Source organism: Polistes dominula, unplaced genomic scaffold (genome assembly GCF_049000335.1).
Source record: "Polistes dominula isolate Pdom_NZ unplaced genomic scaffold, Pdom_raw_medaka contig_32, whole genome shotgun sequence".
Taxonomy (NCBI): Eukaryota; Metazoa; Arthropoda; class Insecta; order Hymenoptera; family Vespidae; genus Polistes; species Polistes dominula.
Genome location: NW_028300880.1, coordinates 3842371 through 3854577, shown reverse-complemented (window position 1 = coordinate 3854577; position 12207 = coordinate 3842371). Strand labels below are relative to the sequence as shown.

General features: G+C 29.4%; 1 pseudogene; it reads left to right on the top strand.

Moving 5' to 3' along the window:
• The first annotated feature begins 397 nt into the window (after positions 1 to 397).
• LOC107073485 (uncharacterized) lies at positions 398 to 7128 on the top strand (annotated as a pseudogene).
• Positions 7129 to 12207: the final 5079 nt, after the last annotated feature.

The following is a 12207-nucleotide window of genomic DNA, read 5'->3' as shown; positions in this document are numbered from 1 at the left end:
AATAAAAGATGCGAAGCTTCATTGACTCGTCAGGGGAAAGCCTTGTGGCATAAAAACCCTGGATGATATTTGATTATACAATAAGAGTGCACCACGTGGTGTTACCACGCGGGAAAATACCGACGATGTGAAATATATATAATGGAAAGATCTCACCTCTCGCACTCCTCAAGTATAGCGATCACAACCTTAAGGGTTGTGACGTTGAATGGGTTCACTTTCACAAGTCTTAAAGATTAGGATATTCTCTTCGTGTCTCTTGTGAATTCTTAAGTCCTTTGTCCAATATGGCTTCTATAATCCTTAGATGTTGAAGATGTGTAGTCGTAGGCGTCCGGTTGTGGAATAGAAATAATGCCCCTTTGTACTGGCCCAGCAGGAGGTATGTACTAGGGCTATGAGAAGTGGGGATGCGAGAGGTGGAGGTAACTGGAAGGACGTTTCGATAGTCGCTAGTATCGATGCTCGCAATGAATATCGATCTATAGTTTAGATCGATAGAATCGGACGCACGCGATTTAACTATAGCTAATTACCGTACGATCATCTCGGATCGTACAAAATCGATTTTTTTTTGCATATTTCGGTAGTTTATATCTTTAAAAATAACATATTAAAACTTCAAGTACATATCTCAAAAAGTTGATAACTTTTCAGTAGATAAGATTAAAAGATTATATCAAGTTTTTAAAGTAAAAAGATTATGTAAAGTTTTTATTATCTGAGACTCGTAATAATGAGAAAATAAATGTAAGAAGATAATTTAATCATAATTGAAGAAAGACATTTTGAAGTATTTTTCTACAATTTTATCTAATAGAGAAAAATAAATATAACATCATATTTAATAATTTTTAAAAAAGTATAAATAAAGTGTTTATTTTTTTCAAAATTTTATACATAAAAATTGTAATGAAATTATATATTTGAAATAAAATGTTATATATATAAGATCTTTGACGTACAAAAATAAAACTAACTTCAAAAATTTTATCATTCATGCCAATACTTTAATTTTGTAAAAAAATCAATAAATTAATAAAATAAAGGTATTAAATACATTTAATAAAGGTTTAATTATTAAGTTTAATCTAAATTAAATATTACTAATAATATTAAATGAAGAATATTAGTTTTATAAATTAACAATTTAATAACGTTTTCGATGTTCTAAATATGAAAGTAAATTTAAAATAAAATACAAAAAGGAAAAAAATACTATTAAAAATAAAAAAATAAATATAAATTACATTTAAATGACCTCACATCATTAGCTTATCGCATCATTAAGAGGTATGAATAATGACTATAACCATACAAGTATTTTTCCTTATCCACTAATATCTTATTAATGGTTATTTTGAAATTTATAGCGATAGTAGAAGGAATGGAATTTAGGAAGGGATGAATTTTAGGAAGGGATGGGTTATTAGAAGGGACTGATTTTTTTCCGATAATTTTTTTTTTCAGATAAAATATCTGATTTAATTATTGTTTAGCAAATGGAACGAAAGAATGGAGCACGCATAAATTGCCAGTTTATGCAATGCTAGCAAACGCGGAACTTTTGAATTCAACTTAATGTGGTAAGGAACTTACTGAATTTCGACAAGCCGTTGATCAGCACTTATTATGAAGCTTAAAAGGTACGTGAAAGTTATGAAAAATAATTTCTATTACTAGAGATTTTAAAAATATTATTGCGGAAAATAATTCTTCATTTCATTATAAACGGTATAATTGAAATGAATTTTTTATTCAAGATACGATCTATATATGAGTATGTTCGGTTATTTACATTAAGGAAGGAATAATAATATAAAACCGAAAATTTATTTTTTTTATAAATATTTTTTTAAAAGAAAAGGATCGTCTACAAATTATAACAACTATGAGTAGTTTGTATTTAACTTTTCAGTTATTCAAAAATACATTTATTTCTTTTTATTTTAAAATTATAAATAGATAGAACTTTTTCAGTCTTCTGGAAAGTTTAAATTTTAAGTAGCAAAAATTGTAAGGATTCTAGCATCGATTTTAATGGCTAAGAAAAATAAATGCACAGTTTTTTATAGTTTACATTTATATAATGTCAGTGAATTACTACAATTAAATTCTTTTAAGAATTTGTAAAGGACAACTTTTAAAAGAAAATTTTTTTATTTTGGATAAAATTTCTAATTTTATCTAGATTTTTAAAAAAATACGAAATAAAGAATTAATAAAGTTATAATAATTGAAGACAACTCTATATATTAATAAAAATTATTTCAAAATTCACTTTATTTGTGACCACTTTACTAGTGTTATCTTCCCAAGCAGCACATAAAAATTAAATTCGATAAACAAAAGGATGAATTTTGTATTCTATTTTTTTTTTCAAGTAATCGACGCGAGCGGTGAACCCACATCAGGATTCGTTTATGGAAATAATTATTGGTTAGGTAGCAAAGATCAGTGCCAAGATGCGGGAAATAGAAATCCCTTCATGTTATCGGAAGACGTATTACAAAACAATTCGAAATATTGTCATATCGAGGATGAATTTCCCCCTTTTGAAGTGAAATTCTTTGTCGCTAATTTTCGACATAATAGCACCTTACAATATCACATTGTAGTACCCGAGGAAGTAAGTTCCTATCAAAAATTAAATAAGTAATTTTAGAAATTCATTCAAATCTTTTAATTTTCTTTTATAGGATTTAATCATATTAGGTATGTGCTTACCAGCATCCTGTTCGAAGGACCAACTTTCTATTCTTCTAGAAGTATTGTTGAGAAATAGAAATCTTTTTAAAGGCGAACTATATTCAGCCGACTTTACGTTAGTTAGAGTGAGAGATTTAATCGATGACCATCGATGGTTGTTGAGTGGAACATTCATTACAATGACGCACATAAAAAATTCTTGCTAGTCCATCATAAAATATACAATAAAATTATATTTTGTTATTGTTCTTTTTTTTAGAATAATAGTTGTACTTTCATTTCTATTAATGATAATAGGAACGAGAAACGATGTTCTGATATACCAAAAACGATTAAAGAAACATTATAAGTATATTCAAAACCATAAAAATTCTGAAACAATAGGTAAGTTTATTTATAAATTTTTAATTCTTTTGTTATAAAATATTTTTACGTAAGTATTATTTCATAAAAAATCCTTTGTACGTACCCTACCGCAAGATGAGGTTCAACTCTGATATTTTCTAGTAATTCATACGAAAGCTTTGCATGAAGGATATATGTGTATTGGTAACTAGTAACAAAAGAGTTATAATAGTTTATTCTTTTAGATAAACAGATAATTATTTAATATCATAATATTAATTTTTTTAAAAGACCTAAAAGCGCTAGACGATAGTAACAAGAATCAACTAGAAAAATTAAAATACTACAGATTTTTTTGTAAAATATTTCTTGCTTTTTCCGTATATTCAAACACGAAAAAAATATTTAGAATGGAGTCAGACAATACTAATGTACCGTTTATACACGGATTAAGAACTCTTACAATGATATGGATTATCATCATACATATCTTTTATTATTCGAGGGATTATTATGGTAAATTTCTAATGATTATGATTTAATTTAATTTATACTAATATAAGAGATTTCATTTAAATTTATTACGATTACCTTCATTATTTTATTTTTAATCTTTTATGTTTATTTAAAGACCATAAACCGAGTTTTACAAGAAGTTCGGAGGGTTTGATCGGACAACTGATATTCAATGGGACCCTTGCAGTTGATACATATTTATGTTTTGGTGGTTTTCTCGTCGCTTACTTGTATTTAAAGAAAGAAATGGGCAAGAGTATACGTAAACCGCGCGCGCGTATAATTATTTAAAAATAATTAAATTATATTTTTTCACTCTCTTAAAAAGGTTTGTAAAGTAAGAAAATTTTTGTTAATGCTAAATTTTTAAAAAATATCAGGAATAATTTATGCATAAATTTATAAAATTTATTTGTTACCGGTAATTGCAAATATGACAATGCTTGATCATAGTATTTAAGGGGGTATTCTGGTCTAGAGGCATACATTTTAGGTACTTTTTCAAGTGCAATAACAAAAAGACGAATAATATTTTCACTATCTATAATGTTACAAGATATTTATTCATATTTCAAGAATACATGAAAAAAAAATAGTAAAAAAATTCAAAATTGAAAAAGATATAGGCTGATGAAGTGGGGGGTTCCCAAAAAATGGTGCGCGACGATTGTCACGATTGCAACTCTTCTAGTAATCCGAAATAAAAAAATAAAAAAGATTATTAATTTAGAATAATGACGCTATCGTTCGAACTAAAAGAATTAAAATAAGTTTTTTTTACACTAAATTACAGCTGTTTGAAAAAAATATACATTATTTTTACCACTTTTTTTACTTTTCCGAATTTTTTAAAAATAGTAAAAATTGAAAATTTTGTAAGATTTTAGTTAGCACGATAGAGTAATGCATAGAGAAGACTTCCACCAAATTTCAAGCAAATCGGTTAAGTAGAACTTGAGATATGATAACCGTGAAAAGAAAAACAGTTTTTAGAAAAATGCGTTCAAATTTTCGCGTAATAAGGGAAGGATATAGGATGCCGCTTCACTAAAACAGCTATATCTCCGAAAATAAATTGAATTTTGAAAAATCCTCTTAAGGACATATTCTTAAAAGGTTACGCTTTGAAAATATGAAAAAAAAATCTATTTTTTTTAATTTCTAGACTAGAATACCCCCTTAATTTCAACGTTTTATAGGCAATTTAAAAAAAGCAGCTCGTATTTCACAAATTGTCCGGTTATCCTATAAAACGCAACCCGCAAAGACTTTTAAAAATTTTTAGAAAAGAAAATACTATCCAAATTGTTTCAAAGTAAACCTAATTTTCGAAACAATCAAAAATTATGAATTAATTGAATTTCAAGATGGACAATAAATAAAAAACAAAACTTTCTCATTTTATACGACAAGTTGTCCCAATCAACTTAATCATAAGCTTTAAGATGAAAATTATTTGTTTACAACACTATTTAAAAATATTATTTTATTATATTATAAATTACTATATATTGATATTTTATTATAATTATTATATATATAGCAAACCGACAACGAATTGCGATAATTCAGTGACAAAAATCATTTGAATGTTCTTAAATAAATTGAAGGCAGTTTAAGTTTGTCCAGTAAGTTATGATCAATTATTGACTCTTACATCATTATGATAAAGCATATTTCGAAACAATTTGGTGCGTATATACAGCTGATCGAAGTTTATTTAAAAACTGCCGAACTACACCAAAATATCTCTTTATTTAACTGCTTTTTACTACTGTTTTTCAATAGAATGATACTCTTGCCGAAGCACGCTGTAATGAAAGTTAATTAATCAAATAAATTAACGTTTTATTGAATTGTTATGGCCTAGATTTCTCGATTAGGAGTCCTCTGGCAATTTCGTATATGCTATAATGTGGAGAATAAAGGGTTAGGTTCAGGTGTAAAATAAAACACGTGATTGAGCCAAACCAAGATGCAATGCTTTATTGGCTCGTCAGGGAAAAGCCTTGCGGCATAAAAACCCTGGATGATATTAGATTATAATAAAAAATGAAAATCCACCACGTGGCGTTACCACGCGGGAAATTACCGTCAACGTGAAATGAATATAATGAAAAGATCTTACCTCTCGTAACGACTTAAACTCCCTCGACTTAACTACCTCAACTTAAAACCTTCGACTTAGCTCCTTGTTCTCTCGTTTCGACTTAGATGTATATTCACAGGTGTCTAGCCAAAGAATAGAAAGAATGTCCTTTTGTACTGGCCCAGTGGGGCGTATGCACTAGTGGTGTGAGAAGTGGGTATGCGAGAGATGGGAGTAACTATAGGAGCGCTTCGATAGTCGCTTGTAGTTGTTCGATACTCGCAATGAGTATCGATCCAGAATCCTAATCGATAGAATCGGACGCGCGCGATTTTCGAATACCGCTAGTTACCGTACGATCATTTCGGATCGTACATAAATTATAGATTTCACAAAATAATTAGTCATAAGAGTACTGTGCTATTCACCATTGGTTAGAATAGGACCATATTTCGTTGGTGTGATCACAGCATATATTGTTGTTAAATTAAACAATAAATTACATTGGAATAAGGTAAACAGATTATACTAACCATTTATTTCTTCAACAATTTTTTATCATTAAATATGCTTATCGATGATATTAATGTTTACCCTAATGCTAATAATTGATTTCAGAGAACAATATTACTGTTTTGGATACTCAGCAGTTTATGTAATTTATTAGCACTGTTTGGATTATATTGGAATAGAATATCAGGTTTAACTGCTGCTGTTTATGCTGTTTTCAATCGAACAGTATGGGCAATTGGTATAGCATGGATAATTATAGCATGCTCTACAAACAATGGTATTATGGATAATATTACTTTCTAATCGTTATTGATTAAAAAATTTTATATTTTAGGTACAATGAATCGTATTCTTTCGTGGAAATCTTGGATACCACTTAGTAGATTGACTTATGCAGCTTATCTTTTAAATCCAATTCTTATAATTTATTTTAACCTTTTACGTAAAACTTCTTTGTATTATGATGCTCTAGCAATCGTATGTATTATTCTATATTGTTTGATCATTTCGATAGAGTAATAGGAATTTCTAGAAAATATCAATATATTGTTTTTTTTCTTTTTTAGACAATTTCTGGCTTAGGATACGTAATTGTAACTTACATATGTTCTTACGTTGTTTCGTTGATGTTTGAAATGCCGTGCACTTTCTTATTGGGGGAGTTAATGAACAAGAGAGCATGATTCTTTGAACTACAATCATTATTATGATACATAATTTACTTTAATCCGTTCTTTATGTTTTAGCTTGTAAGTCTGTTGTATTAGTTGATAAGTCTGTGTTAGCTACCAAGTGTACGTTCAGTTTTCAATACTAAGTTTTAATTTAGTGTAATTAATATTTTTATTTAACTAATATACGATAATTTTTGCTTTTTAGTATTGAAAATAAGTCTTGTTTGTCGTTTGCTTAGTCAACCGAAATTTGGATTGCCGAATATTTATCATAAAAACTGAGCATAGCGATAACCTGTCTATAATGTGAATTACTGAAAATAGTTTCGATTTGTTTTGTATGTACTACTAACTAAATGTTACTCATTGTTTAGCTATTCTACTGCAAAAAAAATTGACGCCACAATATACTAGAAATTTTGAATATCTTATGAAACTATAGGTACTTACAAATTTTGAAATAGACAAATGAAAACCATGTTTCTATAAATTTAGTTTTTTTCTTTGTTTTATCTTAAACCAAATTGCGTATATAGATCTTTAAAGATTTATATCTCATTCGTTATGAATATTTTAAAATACATACTATAGTTATGAAAATAAATAATACTACATATTCCTAGCGAGTTTAAATGTAATTAATTGGTTTCAAAGTTTTCTAGTTGTAAAATGTTTATCACTGAAAATTTCATAGCATCTTCTCCCCCCATTATTATCTAAAAAGAATTAGAATGTGTACCTGAGGTATGAGTGAGGTTACAGCAAAACATTCCATCATTCTATAGTAAATAAACAAGAAGCGAAGACCGAGGATAATCAATGCAATAAATAATAAATGTCGTCTCTCTTAGTCGTATATAAATTCTATTTTGCATCTTTTTTTACATTGTCTTGACAAAAATATTAAAAAGTTCCAAATATAGTCAAAATTTTTACAGCAGCATATAATACAACGCCGCTAGAGTTAATTTGATCGTGCGAAAAATTGGTCGGTTTAGCGCGTTCGAGCTTGAGCGTGCAACTTAAGGGGTTAAAGGAAATAAGTGGTAAAGTTAAAATGGGTAATCAAATGTCGGAAGCTTTTAGTATTCAAAGCGGGTTAAAACAGAAGAACGCATTGTCACCTATTTTGTTCTACTTAGTACTAGAATTTGCTATTAAAGAACTGCAGATAAGTAAAGATGGTCTACAATTGAACGGTACAACGCAATTATTGAAATAAGCAGATGATATTGCTTTGTTAGGAGACAATAAAGAGTCAAAATTAATAACGCAAAAATATTAATAAATAATACTAAAGATCTGGGACTGCTAATAATCATTGAAAAAACCAAATATATGGTCACCGATAGAGCTCAGAATATGCCTAATACTGAAATTTTGGAATTTTGAACGGGTCAGCAACTTTAGGTATTTATTATAGGTCATAAGTTAGACGAACGAAATTAACGAAGAACTTAAGAAAAGAATCAAATTAGGCAATTCATGTTTTTTTTTCGATTAACAAATTACTCAACTCGCGGTTGCTGTCTAGGCGCTTAAAAGTCAGGATATACATTCCTACCGGTAATCCTCTATGGTAGCGAAACGCGGTCGCTTACGTTATGGGACGAAAAGAAATTTCGGGTTTTCGAATAAAAAGTTCTTCGTAAAATCTTCGGTGCAAAACGCGATGAGAAAACAGGTGAATAGATAAAACTTCATAACGTAGAAGTATATCGATTCTACAACAAACCGAACATTATTAACGTCGTAAAAACTCGATGATTAAGATATGGTCACGTGGCGCGCATGGGGGAGGATAGAACGGCGCACAAAATATTGGTTGGTATACCAAACGGGAAAAGACCACTAGGTAGATCGAGACGTAGATGGGAGGATAATATAAGAAGAGACCTTAAAGAAATATGATACGAAGACCGCGAATGGGAGGACTGCGCCCAGGGACAGGAACAATAGTGGGATTTTGTATTTGCGGCAGTGAACTTTCGAGCTCCTGATGCCAACTAATAATAATATATATTTCATAATAATTAATTATAGTATTTGCGAAATAAAGAATTTAATACTAATTTTCCAATAAAATATTTAGAAATATTTTTAAATAGAATCAAAATGACACGTTTGGTAAATAAAATACAACATATTTGCTATTATATTTTCAAAAAAAATAATACAACTTACTGTAAAAAAAATAGAAAAAATAAAAAATAAAATAAGAAGTAAATCTGATGAGACCTATCCAGCGATATCTAAATTACGAGTTTAGGTCGATACGCGCTACGCTACAACTGTCGTTGATGCAAAATTTAAAAAAGAAATACAGGGTGGGGCAATATCTCTGTCCAGTTAGAATATTGTCGTTTATAACAATATAAAAAATTTTATATACGCAACTTACACGGCATGATGAACTTACACGGCGGGGCATGTTTTGGCTTGAACGTTTTTTGCGTGGGTGGAAGTATGGAGAAGATTTAAAGTCATCTGCATTTTTTAAAATGAATATTATATTTCTTTTAATGGGATGTGATGGCAAATGTAAAGTCGAATTCAACGAGCTATTATTCAAGGTCATGCGAGGTCAAATTTGGTAGAAAATAAAGTTTCTTACATTAAAGAAGATGTTCGAAGGGGTGACCGTTAACGCCAATGCAAAGTTGTAATCTTCGTATTGCTGCATAGCGTTCATGTCTTATCATTTCTAAATTTATGCTATTACATGTTGCAACTATCGACTGGTGACTTTATTAGAAAATGTACTATTAAATGTTCGCCAAATGATGTGGTTACAGCACGACGGATATCCAGCATATTATGCGCGGATCGTAAGAGATGCACTGAATTAACTTTACCCAAATAAATTGATAGGAGGTGGAGGAGTAGTTTCTTGGCAAGCTCGCTCTATCGATTTAACCCTCCTAGATTTTTTTCTATGGGGAGCATTGAAAAATGCGGCTTACCAAGAAGAACCCACTACACCAGAAAACATGAAAGAAAGAATAGTTGCAACAAGTAATAGCATAAGTTTAAGAATGAAGCACGCTGTGGCGAGCGGTAACAATTTTCTCAAAAACGACTGTACCTAGAAAGCAAATTACTATTCACTGTATGTACAATCTATAACCCTAACGAACTCATATAAATCTATAAAGTTTCATAAATGTTTTAAAAATGCAATCTCTTGGTTTTCTTTGTTAATAAGGGAGAGCTAGGAGAAGAGAAGAGCTTTCACGGTAAAATATTAAACGAACATTTAAAATTAAATAAAGTTTTAATAATTAATAATAGTTAGTAATAATGTGTTTCTTTCACAACGATTTTTGAAGAGATAATTTCGTTAGAATCGTTGCGATTAAAAATTCGATAAAACGAAAGCAATACAACCAAAATTGTTCCGTTCTTTGTCAAAGTATATAAGGAAATTAGTTACAACAACAACAACAACAAAATACCTGCTTGTGTTGATCCACGATAAAGATATCTCAAATTCACAGAAAGACTATCATTTACCTAAGTTTCAAAAAAGGATATATTAAATTTACTTAGTTTCTGAGATTTAATGGTCAACTTTGTTTTCTTTTAGATATAATGTTATATTTTAATACTTATTTTCATATTAAGACTGTCGAAACGAATCCAATGATGTAGCCAGCTTTTTCGTCAGACTTGACCTTTATTGACTTTCAAAAATATTAATGTTGCACAATTATATTTTCGGAGCTATTTAAGTTGCAAGAGTTAGTGAATCACCCTGTATACGACAATTTTGAAGGCACAATGAATATTCTTATGAGTTATTACAAGTGTACAAAATTTGAAAAAAAATCGGAGTGGGCCCTATCTGACCATCTCCTGGTCAGTAAAATGTATCACAAATACCATATATATATATAAATTGAATGTTTTCTCTTGAACAACCTGTAGATGTAATCCCATCTCTCTCCATTGCCTATTGCTTCTTTCCTTCTGGCGTAATTCACCTTAAGCTAACCTTTCGTTTGAAATCCCTACTTCGCACCATCACGAGTAGCAACGGATTTCATGATCGAAGTGTTTGAGATCACGTACGCCAGAAGAACACACTCACTCATACATTTTCCCATTTCTTCATACCATAAAAACAGGAAACATTTCTTACAGCTTTATCTATCAGAAAAAAATCTTTACTTATTTTACAAATATGTATTTAAACTTTTAGGAAGAACGTTTTCACCTTATTTTAGAAATATCATTTACGCTTGTTGATAAGAAAAACATCTTTATCTTTTACTAGTAATATGTATTTAACCTTATAAGAAGAACGTTTTTACCTTATTCTATAAATATCTGTTTAAATCTATTTAGATGAAAAACACCTTTATTCTATGCTAGAAATACCTATTTAAATTTGACTACAAGAAGAATGTCTTTACTTTATTCTACTAATATTAACGTACATATTCAATAATGATTGTTCTGGAATATTGATATTTTAACTGTTTTTGTCTTTAAACTTAGTCACACTTGTACTAATAAATTTTCCCTAATCCAATAATAAATATTTGGTCTTAAGACTCGTACATCGTACTATTTCTCCTTTTCCACTTTTTTCAAAACTATTTTCTTTAAATTAGAGTAAAAGATGTTTCAAGATCTGTTCAATCGATTTTGTTAAAATTATACAGCGTATGTTTTTTATAATATTATCTAAGACATACTTAGGATTATTTAAGTGGGCACCATGTTCATAAGTTATAATTTTTTTCTTTTAATAGAAAAATTATTATTTTAATTATTATTTGGCATTAGGAACTCCAAAGTTCATTGCCGCAAATACTAAATCCCACCAGTATTCTCGTCTCTGAGCGCAATCCTTCCATTCGCGGTCTTCGTATCATATTTCTTTAAGATCCCTCCTAACATTGTCCTGCAATTTATGTATCCGTCTACCTAGTGGTCTTTTTCCGGTCGGTATACCGACCAATATTTTATGTGCTATTCGATCCTCTCCATGCACGCCACGTAACCATATATTTGGTTTTTTTCACGTTTATTTATAGCCTTAGATCTTTTGTACTATCTATTACTATATTTTCACGTTATTTTTTAACGATTCTTTATTGTTCCCTAGAAAAGCAATATCGTTTAGTAGAAGAATATACAATCAATTCTCAGCGAGAATTATAGGTAATTTTTATTGGTGTGATACATTGATATGAGTTGTAAGTTCCAAGGAATGTTACAACAATGAATATAAATGGATATACCTGTTGAAGCATAGCTATATTACTATTCAACTAAATCTTATTTCTAGATCACAAGAATAGAACCTTTTTAGTTAACGTACTAAATTAAAGTTTTTAATGAAATTATTTATAA